Here is a 22,644-nt window from a genome sequence, read left to right on the forward strand (position 1 = left end):
GGTTGGATCTAGAGGATTAGAAATAAATTAAGGTTGCATAGAGAAGTGTACTCGGGGTGGGGGGTGGGGGGAAGGGACGTGGGAATTGTATACTAATGAAGGCATTTTTTTTCTTTTTTCTCTCTTCGGAGGGGGGAAGCGAGCTGGTGGGGAGGGGTGGGAAGGGAGAAAATTGCGGCAATGAATGAATGGAAATCCAAAACCTCTGTAAAAAAATAAAGTAAAAAATTATATTTAAAAAAAACAGAGAATACAGAACTGGAGCTCAGAAGAACAATACCCTTCACAATAGCTAATCCCAAGATTCAATACTTGTGAGTATATCTAACCAGAAGCACAAAGGATCTATTCAAAGAAAATTACAAAACTTTACTACAAGAGACAAAAAGAGACGTGGAGAAATGGAAGAATATTTCTTGCTCATGGATAGGATGATTCAATATTGTGAAAATGACAATGCTACTAAAGGTAATTTACACATTCAACGAAATCCCAATACAAATAACAATCTCATTCTTCAACGAGACGGAAAAAGCAATCTCCAGTTTCATTTGGAATGGAAAGAGGCCCTGAATAAGCAAAGCACTCCTTAAAATGAAAAACAAGGTAGAAGGCATCTTACTCCCTGATTTAAAATCCTACTACACTGCCATGGTGGTAAAGACAGCATAGTACTGGTACGATGAAAGACATATAGATCAACGGAATAGAACTGAGAATCCATAAATCAGCCCATCTACCAACTCTCAACTGATTTTTGACAAGGATATGAAATCAGTTATATGCGGAAATGACAGTGTTTCTAACAAATGACATTGGGAAAAACTCAAGCAAGATCCACACCTCACTCCATACACAAAACCCAACTCAAAATAGATCATGAATGCAGGACTAAAATAAAAATCTATAAACTTCATTAAAGAAAAGTTTGGAAGAACTCTAGGAGTCCTAATCCACAACATAAACAGACTTCCAAGCATCCTGAAAAATTTACAACCAGAAGAGGATAAAATAGATGAAGGGGATGTTTTAAGAATCAAATCCCTATGCACATCCAAAAACTTCTCCAATAGGATAAAAAGGGAAGCCACAGACTGGAAAAAAATATTTGGTAATGACATGTGAGACAAGGGACTTATATCTAGAATGTATAACATACTCGAGCACCACAACACGATAAAGGTAAACAACCCAATTGCAAAATGGACACAGGATATGAACAGACACTCCACCAAAGAAGACATTCAGATGGCAAACAAACACATGAAGAAATGTTCAAAATCCCTACCTCTAAGAGAGATGCAAATCAAAACAACTGAGATATTATCTCAACCCAGTAAGAATAGCAAAATTTAACAGAACAGCAAACAAATACTGGCAAGGTTGTGGAGACACTGGAACTCTTATTCACTGCTGGTGGGAGTGTAAAATGGTACAACCACTACGAAAGGCAGTATGGCGCTTTCTCAAAAAGTTGGAAATAGAAATACCATTTGATCCAACAATTTCACTACTGGGAATATACCCCAAGGAAACCATAACTGCCACCCAAAGTAGATATATGCACACCCATGTTTATCGTGGCTTTGTTCACAGTAGCAAAGGGTTGGAAACAACGTAATTGCCCATCAACAAATGAATGGATAGAGAATTGGTGTCATATTCACACAATGGAATACTATAGTGAATTGAAAAACAAGGAACTCATGAAATTTTTACAAAATGGGTCACCCTAGAGGACATTATGTTGAGTGAACTATCTCAGTCACAAAAGGGCAAATACTTCATAGTGCCACTGTTGTAATATGGGAGCGATATCAGGATTGGGGGGAGACTGAGAAATATGGGATAAATTATGTATACTGCATTGAAACAGATGAGGGAGAGAAGTTTTTAAAAGAGATAAAAGATTAGGTACTATTGTCATGATAGGAGTGCAGAACGAAGTTTGCATAGTGGAGTGGACTTGGGGGGGAGGGATTGTATAACAATGATAGAATTTTTCTTTTACTTTTCAAGTAGAAGAGCAAAGTGGGGTGTTAGAGGAGGCAGGGAGACAAGCGCAACAATGAATGAATGGAAATCCAAAGTCTCTGTAAACTTTCATTAAGATTAATAATAAAACCAATACACATTCTAAATAAGAAAATCATTACTGTTTTTTTGTTATCATTAGGTGCCATCAAGCCAGTTCCAACTCATAGCATTGCATATACACAGAATGGAGCCCACCCTGATCCTGGGCCTTGATCACAGTCTCTGTTGTGCTAAAATCCATTGTTGCAACCAATATTTGAATTGAAGTCTTCCTCTCTTCATTATTCCTCTACTTTTCCAAGCATGATAGTGTTTCCCCAGAACTGCTTCCTTCTGATAATATGTCCAAAGTAGGTGAGACCCAGTCTCATTATCATTGCTTCCAAGGAGCAATTTGACTTGACTTCTTTTTAAAAAACTGATCTATTTGTTCTTTTGGTGGTCTGTGTCTATTCTTCAGTAACAGCATAACTCAAAAGCATCCATTCTTCTTTAGCCTTATTCACTGCCAAACTTTCACACGCATATGGGTCACTCTAAGTAGCTGCTCTATGAGAGAAGGATGGGGTATCTCCTCTTGGGAGATTTATTGCCTCTGAAAACACACTGGAGAGTCAGCTATGGGTTGGTTCAGACTTATCACGGCACAGCAACAACAACAAAGGAACTGATAACAGGTACTTTACTTTTCAAAATAACATCTTTGTTTTAAGGAATTTAAAGAGCTCTTTCCCAGCACTTTTGCCCAAAGCAACACATCATTTGATTTTTTTGACTGTGGTCTCTATGGCATTGACTGTAGATTAAAATGCAATGGGAATTTAATGACCTTTTATCCATTGATTATGGTGTTGGTTACAGATTCACTTGTGAAGATTTCTGGTTTTTTTATGCTGAGTTCTTATTCATTTATTCATTCTGAAAGTTATCGTGTTTGAACTTCATCAGTAAATGCTTCAAATCTTCTTTCCTTTCAGTGAGCAAAGCTGTGCCATCAGTATATTTCATATTGTTGATATACCTACCTTTAATCCTGTTATTTGATTATAATCTAGCTTCTTGAAATACTTACTTAGCATACAGATTGGATAACTATGTGGAAAATAAATAAAACTAACACACACTTTTAACTTTTTTTATATTTTAAACCATGCAGTATCCACTTGTTCTCTTCAAACTACTACTAGTGGTCTATTACCACCTGGTGGCACAGGTTATTCACTAGCACAATTAAGTGCTCTAATGTGTGTGTGTGTGTGTGTGTGTGTGCATGTCTCGCCTCTTCTCCTCCTTTTATAAATATATCATCAGTCATATTAAAATAAATGTCCCTCTGCCATAACTTCCTGTAATGTAATTAACTACATCTGCAAAGATCCTTATTTCCAAAATTGGTCAGATTCACAGTTACTGGAAAGTAGAACTTCAACATTTCTTTCTTATGTGTGTGGAGTGGGGGAAGGGGGCACAATTTAACTTACAACAATCTCCTAGTGATGCAGGACCATATTTTGAGTAACAGGATTTTAAAATTCTATTTTTCCTTTTTTTTTCATGTCCCTAGAGATGAAATTAACTTCTCCTGAGAAATCCACAACTTCTGGTCCTCTTACAAAGTACATACTTCTTATAATCAGATGTCTGGCTCTTAGTTATTCCCTCGTCTATCATCACTCGTTATAACTCTTGTAAACACAGGAAACAATTCTAACTTATCTTATAAGTGACAATCTGTAAGTATTTAACAGCAACACGTCCTTTTCTGAACTAAATATCCTCACTTCCATCAGCTAGTCATCCAGCCATGTGGTGTTGAGTCTTCTGAGCACAATAGTCAATGCCTTCCCACCAGTTCCAGCTGCCCAGATATCAACTGGTGTCTACATGCCCAATTAGATCTAAAGAAGTTAACCTCACAATCTGCTTTAGAGATTAAAGCGCAGGGTGCAAATGAGCTGCAGAAACTGCTGCCTGCCTGCATTTTGAGCTTCATCGTAAATCCAGATGTCATCTTAAAAACCTCTCCTGCTTTTCTCAGAGATTTAAAAACTGCTAATATAGCTGTAACACTGTGAGAAAATATTAAGGATATACCAACCCCATTCTCAGGAAATTCCATTAACATCCACAAACACCACAGAATTGAACTAGACCTAGCCAGCTTCTTTCAGAACGATGAAGGCCCTTGACATCAGGGCCATTGCCATGACCACATAAACCATTCCAACTCAAACCCGGAATGTGACACTGCCTGCTGAGCGAGGAAAATCTCTTCTGACCATTACATATAATCTTGTACTAATAAAATACTTCCCTGAAGTTGTCACATTTTACTTAAACTTCTCTTGGCTATCAGTAAATGCCATCATGACCAGTTGGCACCCTGTATCAAGCAAACATTTTTGCAATCAACAGGAGTGAATGATTTTTAGCAAATCATAAAAGCTAAATCTTCAGTAATTTTTTTAATTTTATATAAACTGCTAAATTTGTAACAACCTTTGGACTCAAGTAGAAATTGCTGTAATCACAGGCTCTTCTGCCTTCCAGCTTGCTTTTTCTTTGTGTGCAATGAATGCGCTTATTCAAAACCATTTTTCTTTACTGCAGTATTTTTACATCAGTAACATGTATTGCCCTCACCATGAACAACTTTGGCTCTAATTGCAACTTTCAGTTCATCATTGTACTTGGTTGTTTCAACTGAGATTGCCCCTTGATCCAACAACAGCCTACACACTGCGTGCATCAGACAGAGAGACACAGAAAGAGAGAGGGATTCAGTTTCAGGTTATCTCTACCTCACAATTTTTCCCTTTTTTACCTCTCCTTTCTTTAAGGAAGGAAGAGGAAAAAATTCAGCCCATCTTCTTCATCATCCACTTTTTTTTTTCCTAAATAAAAACTGGACAAGTCCCTCCTGGCCATGTGTCCAAAGTATGTGAGACAGAGCTTTAATATCCTAGGCTCCAAGGAGAAACTTGGCTTCATCCTTCCCAAGACAGAACTGTTAGTTCTCTTGGTGCTAAATGGTATGTTCAATACGCTTCTCTAGAATGACAACTCAAAGGCATTAATCCTTCTTCTGTCAGTCATTGTCAGCTCTCTGATACATAGCAAGTGTTTACAAAAACCAGGGCCTAGATCAGGCACACCTTAGTGTCTAGACTGGCATCATTCCTTCACAGTACTCTGGAGAGGTCTCTGACAGCAAATTTTCCTAGTGTAATTTGTCTTTTGATTTCCTGACTGCTCCTGCTAAGTGTGTTGATTGTGGACATGAACAAGCTAAAATTGTTAACAATCTCAGTCTCTTCATCTATTATGGTGCTGACAATTGGCCCAGTGGTGAGAATGTTTGTCTTTGTTATGCTGAGCTTCAATCTATATAAAAGACTATAGTCCTTGACTTTCTGCAACAAGTGCTTCAGGTCCTCCTCAGTTTCAGCAAGCAAGATTGTGTCATCTGCATAACGTAGGTTGTTGATGAGTCTTCCTCCAATTCTGATGCCATATTCCTCCTCATAAAGCCCAGATTTCTGAATGATCAGTTCCACATATGTTGTTGTTGTTATGTGCCATTGAGTCACTTGAGACTCACAGCGACCTTATGTACAAGAGCTCTATATTCTCTTTTATCCTGTGCCAACCTAGCCATCTCAAATGCACTTATTCCCACCTCTCTAGTCACAGAATCCACCCATCTCATCAAAGGTCTTCCTCTCCTTTGCCACCCTTCCACTCTGCCAAACATGATGTCCCTCTCCAAGGACTAGTCCCTCCCTGCAACATACCCAAAATATGTCAGATGAAGCTTCAGAATCCTTGACTCCAGGGAACATTCTGGCTTCACCCTCTCCAGGACAAACCCGTTTGTTCTCCTAGCAGTCCATGGTATATTCAACACTCTTCTCCAGCACCATAGCTCAAAGGCATCGATTCTCTTTCTATCTACCCTAGTCACTGTCCAACTCTCTGATGCATAGCACGTAATTGTGAAGACTATAGTTCCACATATAGGTTGAAAAGTTATGGAGACAGGACACATTCAGGACACACTCCTTTTCTTATTTTGAACCATGCAGTGTTTTCTTGCTCTGTTCTGAGGACTGCTTCCTAGTCCGAGTGTAAATTTTTCATGACCATAATCAGGTGTTCTGAGATTCCCATTCTCCTCAAGGTTAGCCACAATTTGTTGTGATCCATACAGATCCTTTGCATAGGCAACATCTGACATTGGTTATAATATCTCTAGTGTCACGGCCTCTTCTAAACCCAGCTTGGATTTCTAGTAGTTCTCTGATGATGTACTGTACTATACTATTTATTTTTGGATAATCTCCAGCAGGATGGGAAGGAACAGCACAGGAGAGAAAAGACTCTGGATGAAATGGAATGACACAGTAACTCGGGTATGGGGGGTAGGTGTGCCAGAGTCAGTGAGATTGGCTCGGGACAGGACAGGGTTCAGAGCTGTTATATTCAGGGTCGCTATGAGCTGCAGGCAACTGAAGGGCACATAATAACAACAAATTAAAATTGAGAACTTGGTCTGTCAAGTATTTCTCTAGGAGAAAATTCAGCAATGACTAAATAGACAACTCTGTCCAGTAAAGAAAACACACAGGAAACAAACAGATACACTACTAGATGTCAAAATCTTTTCAGTATTAGGTAGAAAAATAAAGCTATGTACAGGGCTCGTGAAAAATCCCTGAGTGGTACATTTAATTCATTCAGCTCCTGACCAAAATGGTGGAAGTCTCAGTCTACCCAGAATGGCCAGGGAAGGCCTGGTCATCTACTTTAGAAAAAGCAGTTAGTGCAAATTCTCTGGAGAAAAGGTCTACATTATCACACTTGGGATTATCATGAGTCAGAATCCACTCCATGGCAACTGGTTTGTGGGTTTTGTTTTTCAAATAGTAGAAGGTACTCTTTCAAAATCAGAAGGTTTCCTAGGGAGATATATAGAAACCAGAGTAAAGAACATTTCAGCCTCTTTTCTCACACTCAGTGGTGACAGTACACCTTTTGCACAATTAAACCCTCCTGCAGGTGTTGTGTTGGGCTGCTGGTCAGAGGTACTACCTTTTCAGGGTCCCACCTTTCTTCCCTTCCTCTCCCACCTTCAAAAATTATAAAGAGTGTGGTGGAAAGTTCACCCTACAGCTGATGCTGATTATTTTCTCTTTCCTTCTCCTTTGCTGACAGAGCAGTTACTTACTATCTGATGGGATGTTGAATTTTAAGTTTATTTAAGAGCAGAGCTCACAAGAGGATTCAGTATTCCAGGTGTATTCTGACCTCTTCAGAGGAAAGCACCACCAGCCCACTCCTCAGTCTAAGTGCTAGCTGCTTAAGAATGCAGCACAAGGTCCAATTATGTTTCTTGGCAGTGGAGCCATTCTGTTGACTCACTGCAACTTTACTGTAAACTTCCATCTCTGAGCCTTTTTTTATATAGTTGCTGCTGTCATAGTATCTTACAAATGGATTTACTCTCCTAATGAGAACCCTTTCTCTGTTTTCTGTCGCTGAATATTATGCTTTAAAAATAATACAATTATAATAAAAATCTCACAGAAATGTAAATTGGTTTTTTTATTCGAGTAAGGGAATACCACAATGGCTTAAAGACTGCAACAAACCAGCAAAGACTTTCACATCTTGTAAATTATACTACTATCTTGCAGTAGCCCAGGTTAACTCTTTACTTCTGATATTACCAAATGTTTCTCTCTTTATATCTTTTGATTGTGTTTTATTTAGGTTCAGACCACACATCCAAGAAAAACTGAATGGCTTCTGAATGAATAAAAATAACAAAAAATTAAGTTTCTTTATTTGTTTAAACTGTTTCTATGGTGGTCATTCATCTGCAAATTGGACAATGACTCAGTATAACAGATGAAGATTTAATATCTTTGTGTTGTGATGTTGGAGAAGAGTATAGAATATTCTATGACTGTCAAGAGAACAAACAGGTACCCTAGAGAAAATGAAACCAGAGCACTCCTTGGAAGCAAGGATGGTGAAACTCAGACTCATGTTATCTGGGCATATTATAAGAAGGAGGCCCATTTGGAGAAGGACAATACGCTAAGAAAGGTAAACGGTCAGTATAAAAGAGGAAGACCCTTAAAAATATGAATTGACAGAGTAAGCGTAGCCATAGGCTCAAGTGTGTTAGAGATAGTGATGACGGTACAGGACAGAACAGGGCTCAGATCAGTTATTCACAGGGTCGTTATGAATTGCAGTGGATGCCTGACACATAACAACAACAACAACAACAACAATATATGGTTAACAAGGAACATTGGAGGCATAATGGATAGTGTTGTGTTGCTGACTCAAATGCTGGTAGTTTGAATGCAACAGTATCCTCCCATTACGATTTACAGCCTCAGATACCCAGTTGAGGGTGGCTATGAGACAGGAGCAACTCAGCACCAGTGGGGTTTTATATCATTAACAAAAACAGCCCTGGTGGCACAAGGGGTGACACACTTGGGTACTAACTGAAAGGAAGATTGAACCTACAAGAAAGACGCACAGTAGGAGAGAAGCGAGGCAGCCTGCTTCTGAAAGATGGAAAGCCCATGGGCAGCTGTGCTCTGTTCTGTGTGCCCACAGGAAACACCGGCTGGCAGTAGATCTCAAACACAAAGGAGAGTTGCTGGTGCAGCAGGAGTTAAATGCTAAGCTGCTAACACAGAGATCAGCAGTTCAAATTCAACAGCCACATCATGGGGGAAGAATGGAGCAGTCGGCTGCCATAAGGAGTTATAGATATCCTTGGAAATGTTATAAGGTAGTTCTACTCTGTCCTATAATGACTCTGAGGCAGTGGGCTATGTGGTTAACACGTACTTCATAGGTGGTGAAAAGGGTTAATCACCGAGGTAATAACAATATTCTTGTAGTCTGAATGAACCAACCCAGAGGTGCCCTACAAGAAAGACCAGATCATTTCAAGTTCACAGCCTTGACATCTCTGTGGTGTGCTTTCTATTCTGCAATATATTAGGTCACTATGATTCAGAAGCAACTCCATGGGAACCAATTTATTTTTAAAAAATTCAGTAAAATGACATTATAATTTTTCTTATAATTTGGTGCTGAAAATAGCCAACAGCAAGGGACCATGAATTTTAAATATGCAAATATTGGTGGTAAGAAACTGTGCTACAATCTCAAAGACACATTGTTTGAATCCACCCAGCTGCTTCATGGGAGAAGGGTGGACAAACTCCTCCTGTGCAATTAATTGCCTTGTAAGACCCACCAAAGGGTCAGCTATGGCTTGGTTTTGACTCGATGGTACCCAACAAAACCAAACAGCTATTACTACATTGGTGGCCTAGTGATAAGGAGTGGTGCTGCTAAATTAAAACACGTGGTTCAAATTCACTAGCTGCTCCTTGGAAGAAATATGGGCAACTTATAGTCTCTGAAAACCTGCTGGAGGGTCAGCTATGAGTCAATTCTGACTCAAAGGCATATAACAACAACCACAATAAAATAGCAATAATAATACTTATAATGATAATAATCCTCAAAATTTGAGCAGGCAAAAGCAACCTTGGAGTTCTTGCAAAAACACAGATGGGTAGCCCCCTTCCAGACCTGTTGAATCATAATTTGCATTTTTCTTAAGTTTCCAAGTGATGGTGATGTTACCGATCCAAAGACCACACCTGGAGAAGCACACATCTAGAGCACAGGGTAGCATCTATATCATACTAACCTCTACAAATATTGTACTTAAAAAGCAAGAGAATAAAGGAAAGTGAGCAGAACCATAAAAACTTATTTATGGAAGTGGTGTCATGGCTTCTGACTTTGAAATCTGGCCTCTCTTGGAATGTCTCCAATGAGTATGATTTGGGCTTTATATTCAAAAGCTAAATCAAAGCTGTTTCTCAGTTTTCCCCTCACAGTTTCTAGAAACTGCTGAAGAATCAGATTCAGGTGTTTCCTGTTTAAAATACTGACTTACAAAAGGGGGTGCCGGGGAGGTGGGATGGAGATTAGAATCTTCTCTGAGAGGCAGTGGTTTAGAAGGACTGTGTTAACTAGTTAGAGCAAGAGAGGTAATTGGTTTATTTCTTCCTTGGAGAAACAGCGATGAGCAAAGGACTAATTTTCTTATCTTTTACTAAGATGCAAACTTTATTCCCACTGAAGTTGTGTCTTCTTTACTTAGGATCCCAAAGTAGGCATATCCGACTAGCCTATAATTATTCTAAACATTTAAAAAAAATTTTGTTAAATCTTTCTAGACTTTTGTTTAGTATCATATAGATCAAAAAAATTCAATGAGTTGACTGAGTTTTACACTTTCTAGGACTTGTTTTTAGATGGAAAGAATATACTGAGTCACTGTATAGAAAAGAATTGTCAGGCATAGATGAACTTAATGAAACAATATATGAGCAAGAGTCTATGGTGATGAAGGAAGAAGTTCAGGCTGCTTTGAAGGAAACGGCAAAAAATAAGGCCCCAGGAATAGATGGTATACCAATTGACATATTTCAGCTAACAGATGCTGCCGTGGATGTGCTCACCAAGTTGTGCCAAGAAATCTGGAGAACAACCACTTGGCCAACTGACTGGAAGAGATCTATGTTTGTTCCCATCCCAAAGAAGGGTGACCCAACTGAGTGTGGAAACTACAGAACAATATCATTAATTTCACATGCAAGCAAGATTCTACTGAAGATTATCCAAAAACGACTAGAACAACACATCAGCAGAGAACTTCCAGAAGTCTAGGTTGGGTTTAGAAGGGGTTGTGGTACTAGGGATATTGTAGCTAATGTTAGATGGATCTTAGCTGAAAGCAGGGAATACCAGAGAAATGTATAGCTGTGTTTCATTGACTATGCAAAGGCGTTTGACTGTGTGGATCATAACAAACTGTGGGTGACTCTGAGAAGAATGGGAATCCCAGAACACTTGATCGTGCTAATGAGAAACCTATACTTAGACCAAGAGGCAGTCATCAGAACAGAGCAAGGAAACAATGCATGGTTCAAAATTGAAAAGGGCGTACACCAGGGATGTGTCCTGTCTCCATACCTTTTCAACCTGTATCCAGAACAGATTATCCGGGAGGCTGGGCTCTATGAGGAGAAATGTGGGGTCAAGATTGGTGGAAGATCTATCAACAATCTATGATATACAGATGATACAACCCTGCTTGCTGAAAGTGTGGAAGACCTGAAGCTCTTGCTACAGAGGGTCAAGGACTGCAGCCTCCAATATGGATTGAGGCTCAATGTCAAGAAGACAAAGATTCTCAACACTGTGTCCATTGGAAGCATTAGTATGAATGGTGAAGAGATTGAGGTTGTTCACAGCTTCACTTTGCTTGCCTCCACAGTCAACACTCTCGGCACCAGCAGCTAGGAAATTAGAAGACGTATTACCATGGGAAAATCTGCTGTTAGGGACCTCTCCAAAGTACTGAAGAGCAATGGTGTGTCTCTTTGGAGACCAAGGTGCATCTGATACAGGCCATGGTCTTTGCTATCACTTGTTATGCATCAGAGAGTTGGACAATGACTAAGGAGGATAGAAGGAGAATTGATGCCTTTGAGCTTTGGTGCTGGAGAAAAATATTGAGGGTACAATGAACTGCTAGGAAAACAAACGGATTCATCCTGGAAAGGGTCAAACTGGGCTGCTCCTTGGAAGCAAGGATTCTGAGGCTCCGTCTAACATACTTTGGACATGTTGCAAGGAGGGACAGGTCCTTGGAGAGGGACATCATTCTTCGTAGGGTTGAGGGACAGGGCAGAAGAGGAAGGCCCCCTATGAGGTGGATTGATTTAGTGAATGGGGCAATTGGGATGGGTGTGTCAGAGACAGTGTGATTGGCCCAAGACAGAGCAGAGTTTAGGGTTGTTGTACATAGGGTCGCTATGAGTCGCAAGCAACTTGATGGAACATAACAACAACAACCCCATTATACTGGCCCTGGTGAAGCCTGTACTCATCACAACCATAGTTGGCAACAGAGATACAATAAGTGTTTTCCATTAGGTCGACTATATTGTTGAAATGAGAAATCACCTAGAAATTTAATCAAGTGGTGTAATTAAGTGCCCAACAGATTATGGCCTAGAATAGGGAGTTGTACTGCCAACCCAAAAGTAAGCGGTTTGAATCCACCAGTTGCTGTTAGGGAACTAAATAAGCAATCTCTTACCATATGATTTATAGCCTCTGAAAACTCACTGGAGGGTCAGGTAGGAGTTAGTTTCAACATGACATTAATGTGTGAGCTACAGATTATTTACTGTCCCAAAGGAACACTGAAGTGCTGGTGGGTCATTAAAGAGATGGTCTTTTCAGATCTATAGTTCTATCACTTGTTGTATTTGAACTTTTGTAAGTGGTATACTCATCAAGGCATGGCCTTCTTATTTCTAAAAGAACATAAATAACTTAAAAAATGAAACTTGTTGTTGCATACTGTGGAGTCTGAATGGACACAAAGCTGACCCTCCAGCAGGTTTTCAAAGTCAGGAAGAGATTGCTCTGAGCAGCTGGTGGATTTGAACCGCATGTCTTTGCATTGGCAGAGCAATTCCTTACCACTAAGCCACCACAGATCATACAACTTTAGCATATTGACAATACAAATTGTGTAAGTTCTGCTAGTTTCTGCAACTTGTTTTTTGCTTCCATTTTCTGCAAGTGGATCTCTAAAATTGTTGGCATCCTCTTGTGTTGGGAGCATTCACTGCGACCATGATCAGTGTGATGACATGGAATCCTCATATGGTCTTCACTTACTACATTGAGCCATTTACTAGAATAAGTATCAATATTTTTTTCTCATTAACTCTTTTTTATTGTAAAGGTAAAGCCTACTCCTGGTGGGCCGATCGGTAGGATTTCTGGTACAGTGCACGGGCCCCAGGGCCTCCAAACTTCTTGGATTCGCAGTGATGAGGGTCAGCTACAAGCAAGATCCGGTCATACTGGATGAGGATGTCTTCTTTGATTTCCTTCTTGGAGGCCTCATCCACAAATTTCTGGTAATAGGCAACCAAGGCTTTGGAGATAGACTGGAGGATTGTGTAAATCTGTGCAACATGACCACCACCCTTCACACGGACTCAGGTGTCCACACCGGCAAAGCGTTCTTCACCCAGAAGCAGAACAGGTTCCAGGACCTTGTACTGCAGCGTGCGCGGGGCTCAATCATCTCCAGAGGCTGGCCGTTCACCTTGATAAGGCCTTTGCCCCGTTTGCAGTGCGCTGTGGCGGTCTTGCGTCCGAAGACTTGGACTAACTGCAGAGGGCCCTTGGACGCCATGGCAAATGGCTAACAGGAGAGATCCTCGCCGTGCGGCACGGCGACCAGAAAAGGAAAGCGTGTGGCTCCTCCAGCGGCTTTTCAGGGTTGGCCAGTATCATTATTTTTTAAGCAAAATGTTTGACATGTAAAGAACGTGTTTGAGAGACGCTGGGCTCCGCAGCCCGAGTCCATATCAACAAAATTAGAAGCAAACATAATGCAACTCTTACAACTTGACTTGTCTTCCCAGAGCTAACCATGCTCCTTAAATTGCTGTTTTACTATAAATCCATGAATAGAGGAGGCATCAGTGCAGAATCAGACATCTCTATCCAGGGCAATGTTGCTCAGGTGACCACAGAGCTTTAAGACACAACTTCATGATCTGAAGCATTATTTGATGGTGGGGCCATTTGCAACATAGCAACCTCCCCTGCCTGAGATCTCTGCTTTGAGGTCCCCTCCATTCTGCTCTCCTGCTAAGCATTCTCCTTCCATCTGTGTCTGCTTTGTACAGCCTAACATCTAGTAATCTGCAAGAGGAAGGCAAGCTTTATAAATCTTTAACTATGTAGAAAATGACAACACTCCCAGAATATATGAGTTCATGAGAGAATCAGGAGTTTTGTGGAAAGGGAGTCGAACATTACATATTTATAGGAGCCAACTAAGACAGTTAGGGTAAACATGTTAGAACATTTTTTAAAACGTATTTTAAAATTAAAAGTGCCTCCTGTCACTCTCCTCATAGTCACTTTGTGTTTGTCAAAGTGCAACATTTTGTCATCAAGTAAATCCAAGCAGAGAGAAGTAACTGCCATGAAGGCTAAAGGAGACCAGATCATATCCATAGATTTTTAGTAAGCTCACAGAGTATTAAACATATTTTAATTTACTACCAACACTTTAAATAGGAGAGTTCACATTAAAAATGAGCTTTTGTTAGGATGTTGGTACAATTTGGTTGAACAACATAATGACCAAAAATAATGCCAGTGACCTTTACATAGAAATCTTAGTGAAATGGCAAATGGATTTGCATGTATTTACTCCCACAAAAAAATAATAATAAGGCTCTCAGATTCTCTTGAAAAATAAAGAAAATCTGACTTGAGGTAATGCTCTCCTATCCTCCTGTCTTTTCACTTGGTCTCTGCAGGTAAATTCTAAAGTTAACATCAGTCATCTCTAATGGCTTCCTAGAGTAAGTAGTTCAGGGTCCATCTTTGTTCTTTATCTACTTTCCTTATGCTTTTCAAGATCTTAGCAGCACATTTCTCCATGAACATTTGGAGCACTATATAGATTGGTTCATATTACCAGACATAGGCATGTCTGGGGATAGAAGTATTAAGAGACAAATAAATTTGTCTGCATTTGAGCCCTCTTTTCTGCTCTTGTCATCCCTTTTATAAAATAGCATGTTTGAAAGTGACTTAGAGGGAAAGGGGAGAGCAGACTCTCTGCTTGCTTTTGTTCTAGTTCAAGCTTATCTCCAGCCAAGACAATCTTAAAACAGAATAAACAACCAAGCTGGTCTTCAATGTCCAGTTGACCAGAATCCTCCATACTGATTGACTGTATTGTCATTCTGGACCAAAGACTTGTAATTACAATCTGGTGGTTTTCACTAGTGACTAAAATGATGGAGTTCTCTTGGACTCCAAATGACATATTCACAGACTCAAATAAAACTCAAACATTGCTGTCAACTTGAAACTGACTCATAGCCAATTCTACCAACTCATTCAACCCAACCCTCATTGGGTTTCCGAGGTTATAAATTGGGAGGAGATTGCCTATCTTTCTTCTAAGTGGATTTAAATGGGTGGATTTAAGCCGCCAGAGAGGTACAGTCTTTGGATTATCACTGTGTAGGTATCTATTAACCTTAGTTCTGATAATTAGCATTAAAAATAAACTATATCAATGTTCCGTCAACTCCATACGTCTTTGCCATAGGCTTTCCAAGGCTGTACATTTTGATGCTGATAAACTGTCCCAACATTGCCCTGCTGTGTGGCTGGTTGATTTGAAAGAGAAATCTTTCATTTAGCAATTGAGTTTCTAACCGTTGCAGAACCGGGCTTCTCCAAGCCCAGTTTAGAGGAAGAGAATTTCAGTTCATTTTTGGTCCTTTATGAATACTTTAATTCACACAGAACACAATAGTGTAGTTTTGGTCAAATTAACCCCTTTGTTTCAAAAGTGGGATAAAAAAGGAATGTTAACCACTTCCTAAATAGGCCATTTTACTTAAGAAGACAACAGAAATAAATTTCAGATATGAATCCCAAGGATATATACTAAATAGTCACTAATACTTATTAATCAGAAGATTTTATTATCCAGACTCCTTTACTTCTATTCTACTAACCCTGTTTTCTACCCTAATGGTGTCCTACATGCCCCACTCTCACCCTACAAATCTTTCTGAGTCCAGTTAAGGCCAAGATGGCTTTTGCCACCTTCTGTAAAAGAAAATTTAGATTTCTATTGAACTAGTAAAAGTAGCATTCTCACCTCTCTGGGCAACTTACATTATATGAAGGATCAGATAAATAAAAGATTTTAAAAGAGGGAGGGGAGATTGAAATAGGATGCTGAATTGGCCTCCAATTTCCAGTTATACCTATTTTCTTTCATACAAATATCTGTCCATGTAGAAGTTGATTTTTAGTGTCTACATTATATATAAGGATAACTTTTTTGCTGATGTGCAGATTTGTACAATGAATTCACTAAATTAAAAAGAATTAGATGTACAAGAAAGAAATCAAAAGGAAAGCAAGCAAATTTCATAAAAAAACTTAGATATATGGCTTTTTAGAGTATCATCAAATAGTCCCAAATTTTCAATTCCTACTGATCTTGGCTGAAAACAGTGTCTGTGTTTCATTGACTATGCAAAGGCATCTCACTGTGTGGATCTCAAGAAACTGTGCCTGATTCTGAGAAGAATGGTAATTCCAGAACATTTTTTTATTACTAAATTTTATTAGTTTTAATGAACATTTACAGGGATTTTGGGTTTTCATTCCTTCATTGCTGCACCATTCTCTCTACCCTCCTCCCCAGTTTGTTCTTCTTCCCCCACCATCCGAATGTCTGTTTTAATTGTCCAATTGCCACAGTGCTTGTCAAAGTCAGTTCTGATTAATCTCCTTTGTCAGTGTGTCCTTTGCCATTCCCTATCACTCCTCCGTGAGAGAGACTTCACCCTGATTCATAAGGAAAAGGGGATGGCGTATTCTCTTAGCTACTTCCTGCTGAAAAGGGACGCTGTGGGATTCAGGGTGAAGATCTTCTCTCACTACTCTAAAGGGCCCCTTTGGCAGTAGGAAACACATAGACTATTATGGAGATTGATTTTGGAATTTAGATGCACTGTTATTAATTGTGCTTAGCCGTACATGTTCATATCCTTGAAGATGTATCATGGGGGTGTTGCAACCTAGAAGACACAAATTTAACTAACAAGTTATAAGTACATGAGTCAAAAATTATGGAAAAGTAAAAGAAAAGATTCTTTCATTGTTTTACAAACCCTCCCCCAGGTCCTCTCCACCACGTAGCCATCGCTCTAGACTCCTGTGATGACAGAAATACCTAGTCATATATCGAATTCCAGAACATTTGATTGGGCTTATTTGAAGCCTATACTTGGACTGGGAGGCAGCCATCAGAACAGAGCAAGGGAACATTGCATGGTTCAAAACTGGGAAGGATGCCGGGGATGTGTCCTTTGTCCATACCTTTTCAATCTATATGCGGAATATATCCAGGAGGCTAGGCTCCTGAGAAGAAGTGTGGCATCAGGATTGGAGGTAGACTCATTACCAATCTGTATTATGCAGATGACACAACCCTGCTTGCTGAAACTGAGGAGGACCTGAAGCACTTGCTGCAGAAAATCAAGAACTGCAGCCTTCAATATGGATTGAAGCTCAACATAAAGAAAACAAATATTCTCACCACTGGGATGGTAGGCAACATCATAATAGATGGGAAAGAGATTGAGATTATTAACAGTTTTAGTTTGCTTGACTCTACAATCAACACTCTTGGTACCAGTAGCCAGGAAATCAAAAGACAAATTGCATTGGAAAAGTCTGTTGTCAGAGACCTCTCCAAAGTACCGAAGAGCAATGACATCAGTCTGGAGGCTAAGGTGCTCCTGATACAGGCTATGATATTCGCAATTACTTGCTATGCATCAGAGAGTTGGACAATGACTAGGGAGGATAGAAGGAGAATTGATGTCTTTGAGCTATGGTGCTGGAAAAGAGTACTGAATATACCATGGACTGCTAGAAAAACAAACAAGTTCATCTTAGAGTGGGTGAAACCGGCTACTCCTTGGAAGCAAGCATTCTGAAGCTTAGTCTGACATACTTTGGACAATTTATAAGGAGGGACCAGTCCTTGGAGAGGGATATCATGCTTGGGAGGGTGGAGGGACAGCACAAGAGAGGAAGAACCTCAATGAGATAGATTGATTCAATGACTGGGGTAATGGGGCTAGGTGTGCCAGAAACAATAAGATTGGCACAGGATAAAGCAGCATTTAGGGCCATTGTACATAAGGTTGCTATGAGTCGCAGGCAACCTGATGGCACATAACAACAACAAAAAAGTGTGTGACCCATTTAGAGTGGAAAAAATAGTTTAAAAAATGTGTTACCAAAAGTTATTTAAAAGTTAGCTTTAATTTCAAGTATTAATGTTACTCTTAAACCCTCAAAACAGTTCTCTGAAATAAAAGTATTCTCTCTGTCGCTATTATGGCTGTTTGATATTAAAGGAAGGAAAATAGTGCAAATCATGATAAGTTACTGATATTTTTAAGACATATTTTTAAATTTTGGATCCAGCTACCTACCTATTCTTGAAGAAAATTTACTTCCTCTTCCTTTGGGCTGGTACGTGCCCACCCATACATCAGTGAAAATATTATCAAAAGGAAAATCAAAGAAAACATGCCTGTACCTAACCACTGATCTCAAATCAATTTTGATTAATAGCAATCCTGTAGAACAGAGAATTTTATCACAAGGTTTCTAATTTTTATGAGAAGAGATTGCCTCATCTTCCTCTGACCCCATGGAGCAGTTGATAAGTTTGGGCCACGGATTTTTCAGTTATCAGTAAAATGCTTAACTTAGAGAACCATCAAGGCTCCTAAATATGTCACAGAAAAGGAAAAGTAGAGAGATAAACCCTAGATTATCTACAACCTTGGTCAGCTTCTGTGAAATTGAGAGTTAACTGAGTAGTAAACGATATTGTCTGGCCTTGGGATCGAAGACAAGGATTTACATTTCAGGTTTCATTGCTATTAGCTGCACAGTATTGGCCAAAACCATTAGACTCACAGAATCTTTAGTTTCCTCTACATTTTTACAACTAGGAATATTACCTTTTGTTTACAAGGTTGTTGTCAGAAATAATTAAAATGAGGCAAGAAATAATAAAAGGTCCAATATATGGTAGGCACTTGATGATTATTGTTGAGTAAGAATGTAAACTATCACTTAACCATCTCCAGCATCACATTCCAATTTTCTAATGTTCTTGTTTGTTGACAGCTGTGTGGTGAAAATAGTTAATCGTCAGGTTACTAGTAGGAAGGTTGTTCCAATCCACCCCTTGTTGAAATAATTGCTTCTGAAAGGGTGCAGACTTGAAAATCCTATGGAACAATTATACTTTGCATAAATGGCTCAGAACCAACTCAAGGACAACTAACAGGAACTGCAGGTTTGTAGAGTTTTTATTGCCAACCTCCTTCCAATCAACCTTTTTTCTAAAAAAAAAAGACATTTAAATATCTCAAGAAAAAAACTCCAATGGTTTAGAGATCAGTGTAACTTTAATACATTTTTATGGGTTGATGGATGACATGTTAAGCTACTACTGATATGAAGAAATGTTCTCCAAAAATGGTCTTAATGCATATGATTTCAATGCAAAAGTATCTGTGACTGGCTCCACAGTTGGTCTCCAGTGGTAGAATGTAAAACACCCTTTTGAAGTCTCCAAGGACAATCTGTCCTTATTCTTCTTGGAAAAGAAAAGTGGACATTTGCTACTCAAGGGATAGGAAAGAAAAGAGAAACAAACAAATGGCAGCAGACTGCTGTGAGTGTCCATGGAGCCTGCTGGGTTGCTTCCACCAAAGGAAAAGTTTTCACAATTTTTTTTGGCACTTTCAATACAAGTAATTAAATTTTGGCAACTTCCAAATCTCTCTGTTTCTCTTCCCTTCCAGATGGAGGGGGTGGTAAGAGCGGGAAGGGGTCAGGACCGCTTGTGAGAGATTTGACTCACTGCCTTTCTCCACAACAACTATTCCTATCCTGGGAGGTTAAGTGCCAGCTTTATTCTATGCTTGGGAAGAATGCCCATCTTGGAAGCAGAGTGGATGAATATTAGAAGAGGGGACTAAAGGAAAGAGGGAGCATGAATCCTTGCAACACACTCCCCTAAATCTCTAGCCAAGTGCCAAGATGCTGGAAAGGAGAAAAGAACTGGCAGTGTTAAAAGACAATTTAATTAGGCTATATATCCCTATCCTTCAGATAAATTACAAATATTTCCTAAACAGTAATATAATTAACACATAAAAATGGTCTATTAGAGCATACATCAGACATTGAGCCTTTAAAAAGGAACACTATTCTAAGAAACCTGTATTTAGAAGGACACAATGATTCCAAGAATGGCCTTCAGCCCAGCAAAAACTGTGAGGATGGCACACGGTCAGGGTTGGGTTTCACGTTGTTATCCATAAGGTCACTATCAGCCAGGGCAGACTCGACAGCAATGAACAATGGTAAAGAGAATTTACAAAACCCAGTAGAGAAATGGGTGGCAGGGATGGTCAGCAGATGGAAGATCTTCAGATGTTGACAAAAAATCATTGTTAACAATTCTTCTGGGTGAAGAATGCCAGAAATTCCCACATGTTCCCATTGGATGTTGATTTATCATGACTTAATTTATCATTTTTTTACTGAACTATAATTTAGTTATTCAGCACGGATAGTTACTTCTAGTTTATCACCTCCAATAACAAGGTCAACCTGCACCCAACAAGTCAATAGCCAGTGGGAAAGCCCTGTGTTAAGATGCATTTCTGTTGAGAACAGGGCTTCCACTAAGATCCCTGCTGAGCAGCAAAACCCATAGATTCCACTTAGGAGGAGTGACTTTGATACCAATTCCAAGAGATCAAAGTCATAACTCTAGTCGCTCTTCCCTTGGGGCCCCGTTTCCTTTTCCGAATGTGTTCATCTTGAGAATTCTCTTTTCAAATTTTGACAGCAGCATTTCCCCGTTCAGGGCCCCATCTCTAAATAATTTCCCAACTTGTGGATAAACTAGAGAATGACTCAACCCAGTTGGAGCTCTGGTGGTGTAGTCTGTAGGGAGTTGTGTTACTAAATGAACAGAAGCCTATTCAAATCCACAGTAATTCCTTAGTAGAAAGTCTGGCAATCTCCTCCATGTTATTTACAGTCTCCAGAAACTAGCCTAAAGGTCAGATAAGAATTGGTTCTAACTCAATGGCAATGAGTTAGGGTGTTTTGTTGTTGTTATTGTTGTTTGAGTACTCCTTCCAGTAAATCTAAGTGTGATCTCATAAAGCTTTTTTCCACTGTTGTTATATGCCATTGATTCACCTGCAATTCATAGCGACCCTGCCCTATCCTGAACCAGTTTCACTGTCTCTAAAACACCTACACCATCAACTCAGTTACAGTGTCAGTCCATCTCAAACATTTTTAAATCTTTTTTTAAAATTTTATTTTTTAGATGTGAGAAGTATGTTGAAGTGCAAAAAGTATGTTGGAATTTGGCTAGGAATGATCCTAAATCAATTTATACATTGCCTACGTTTGGTCTCAAATCAATACTGGATAGTCTGTGATTCCATTTCTATGTCTTCAAAATTAAGACATATTTATATATTTATTAATTACAGCTTCACTGTCTTTTAGTAAACAACTGGAACAGCTATAATTTATTGAGTGCTTGCCTTTCAGAAATTGCTCAGGTCATACTAATATTTTCACACAATGATCAATTTTTATCCTCACAATAACTATAAAAAGCAGTTTTTATACATACACATTATTCTCCCATCATGCCTCATGATATTAATAAAGAATATAAATTAAATTTTATAGATTACCATTTTAAATTAAGTTTGGGAAGACATCCGTCATCATAGCCATTCCAAAGGAAAGCGGTCCAACAGAATGCAGAAATTTTCAAACAATATCATTAATGTTTGTTGTTTGCTGTGTACCGTCAAGTCAGAGCCAACCCATAGCTGACCCTCCAGCAGGTTTCCAGAGGCAGTTAATCTCATGAGAGGAGATTGTCCATCCTTCTCCCTCAGAGCAGTAGGGGATGTTCTCAAATCATGTGCCTTTGGAATTGCAGTAAAGCTTCTTGCCACTAGGCCATGAGAACGCCAATATCATCAATATTACACAGATATACATACTAAATTTTACTAAAGAGAATGGAAAAAAATGGTTTTAGCAGTTACCAACACAGGTAACTGCCAGAAATTCAAGTGAGATTCAAAGAGCACATTCAACTAAGGATATCATCATTGATATCAGACAGGTGATCAAGGATGAAAGGACAGAGTACAGGAAAGATATTTACCAAGTGTTTTACCAACTAGACAAAAAAACAAAGCAAAACAAACAAAAAAAACACATGTTAACTATGAAGACAAAAAAAAATTATGGATAACTTTGCAGAGAATGGGAATTCTAGAACACTTCATTGTGCTCATGAGGAACCTGTATATAGGCAAAGAAACAATCATTTAAACAACAACAAAATGGGGAGAAAGCAAAAAAGTCCAAGGAGAAATATATAGTACTAGATAAGGAGAAGGTCAGTGAACAAGAGACTGGTTATCAACAAGATGGACTGAAAAGTGGCTCCAACCACAAAGGCAAAACCAGCAAAGATTGTGAGGATGGTACAGGATTGGCAGGTTTTCATTCTGGCGTGTATGGGGTCACTATGAATAATCAACTTACCAGTGACATATACAGGCTGTGCTGGTCTAATGGTAAGGAACTGTGCTATGATCCCAGAGGCACATGGTTCAAAGTCACCAGCTGCTCTACAGGAGACAGTCTTCTCCTGTGCTATTAACTGCCTCTGAAAACCCACTAGAGGGTCAGCTCTGTGTTGGTTCTGACTCAACAGTATACAACAGCAGCAGTGGTACAGCACATGACTACATGAATAGTAACTGA

At 39.3% G+C, this 22,644-nt stretch overlaps 1 protein-coding gene and 1 pseudogene across 1 annotated transcript in view; both read right to left on the reverse strand.

The window, feature by feature from the left end:
* The window catches only part of AGBL1 (ATP/GTP binding protein-like 1), a 1,027,235-nt gene that overhangs the window by 125,262 nt on the left and 879,329 nt on the right, over window positions 1-22,644 (reverse strand). The gene's annotated exons all lie outside the window — the stretch shown is intronic.
* LOC102860344 lies at window positions 12,921-13,372 on the reverse strand (annotated as a pseudogene).

Source organism: Elephantulus edwardii, unplaced genomic scaffold (genome assembly GCF_000299155.1).
Source record: "Elephantulus edwardii isolate Elephantulus edwardi_28Jun2011 unplaced genomic scaffold, EleEdw1.0 scaffold00041, whole genome shotgun sequence".
NCBI lineage: Eukaryota > Metazoa > Chordata > Mammalia > Macroscelidea > Macroscelididae > Elephantulus > Elephantulus edwardii.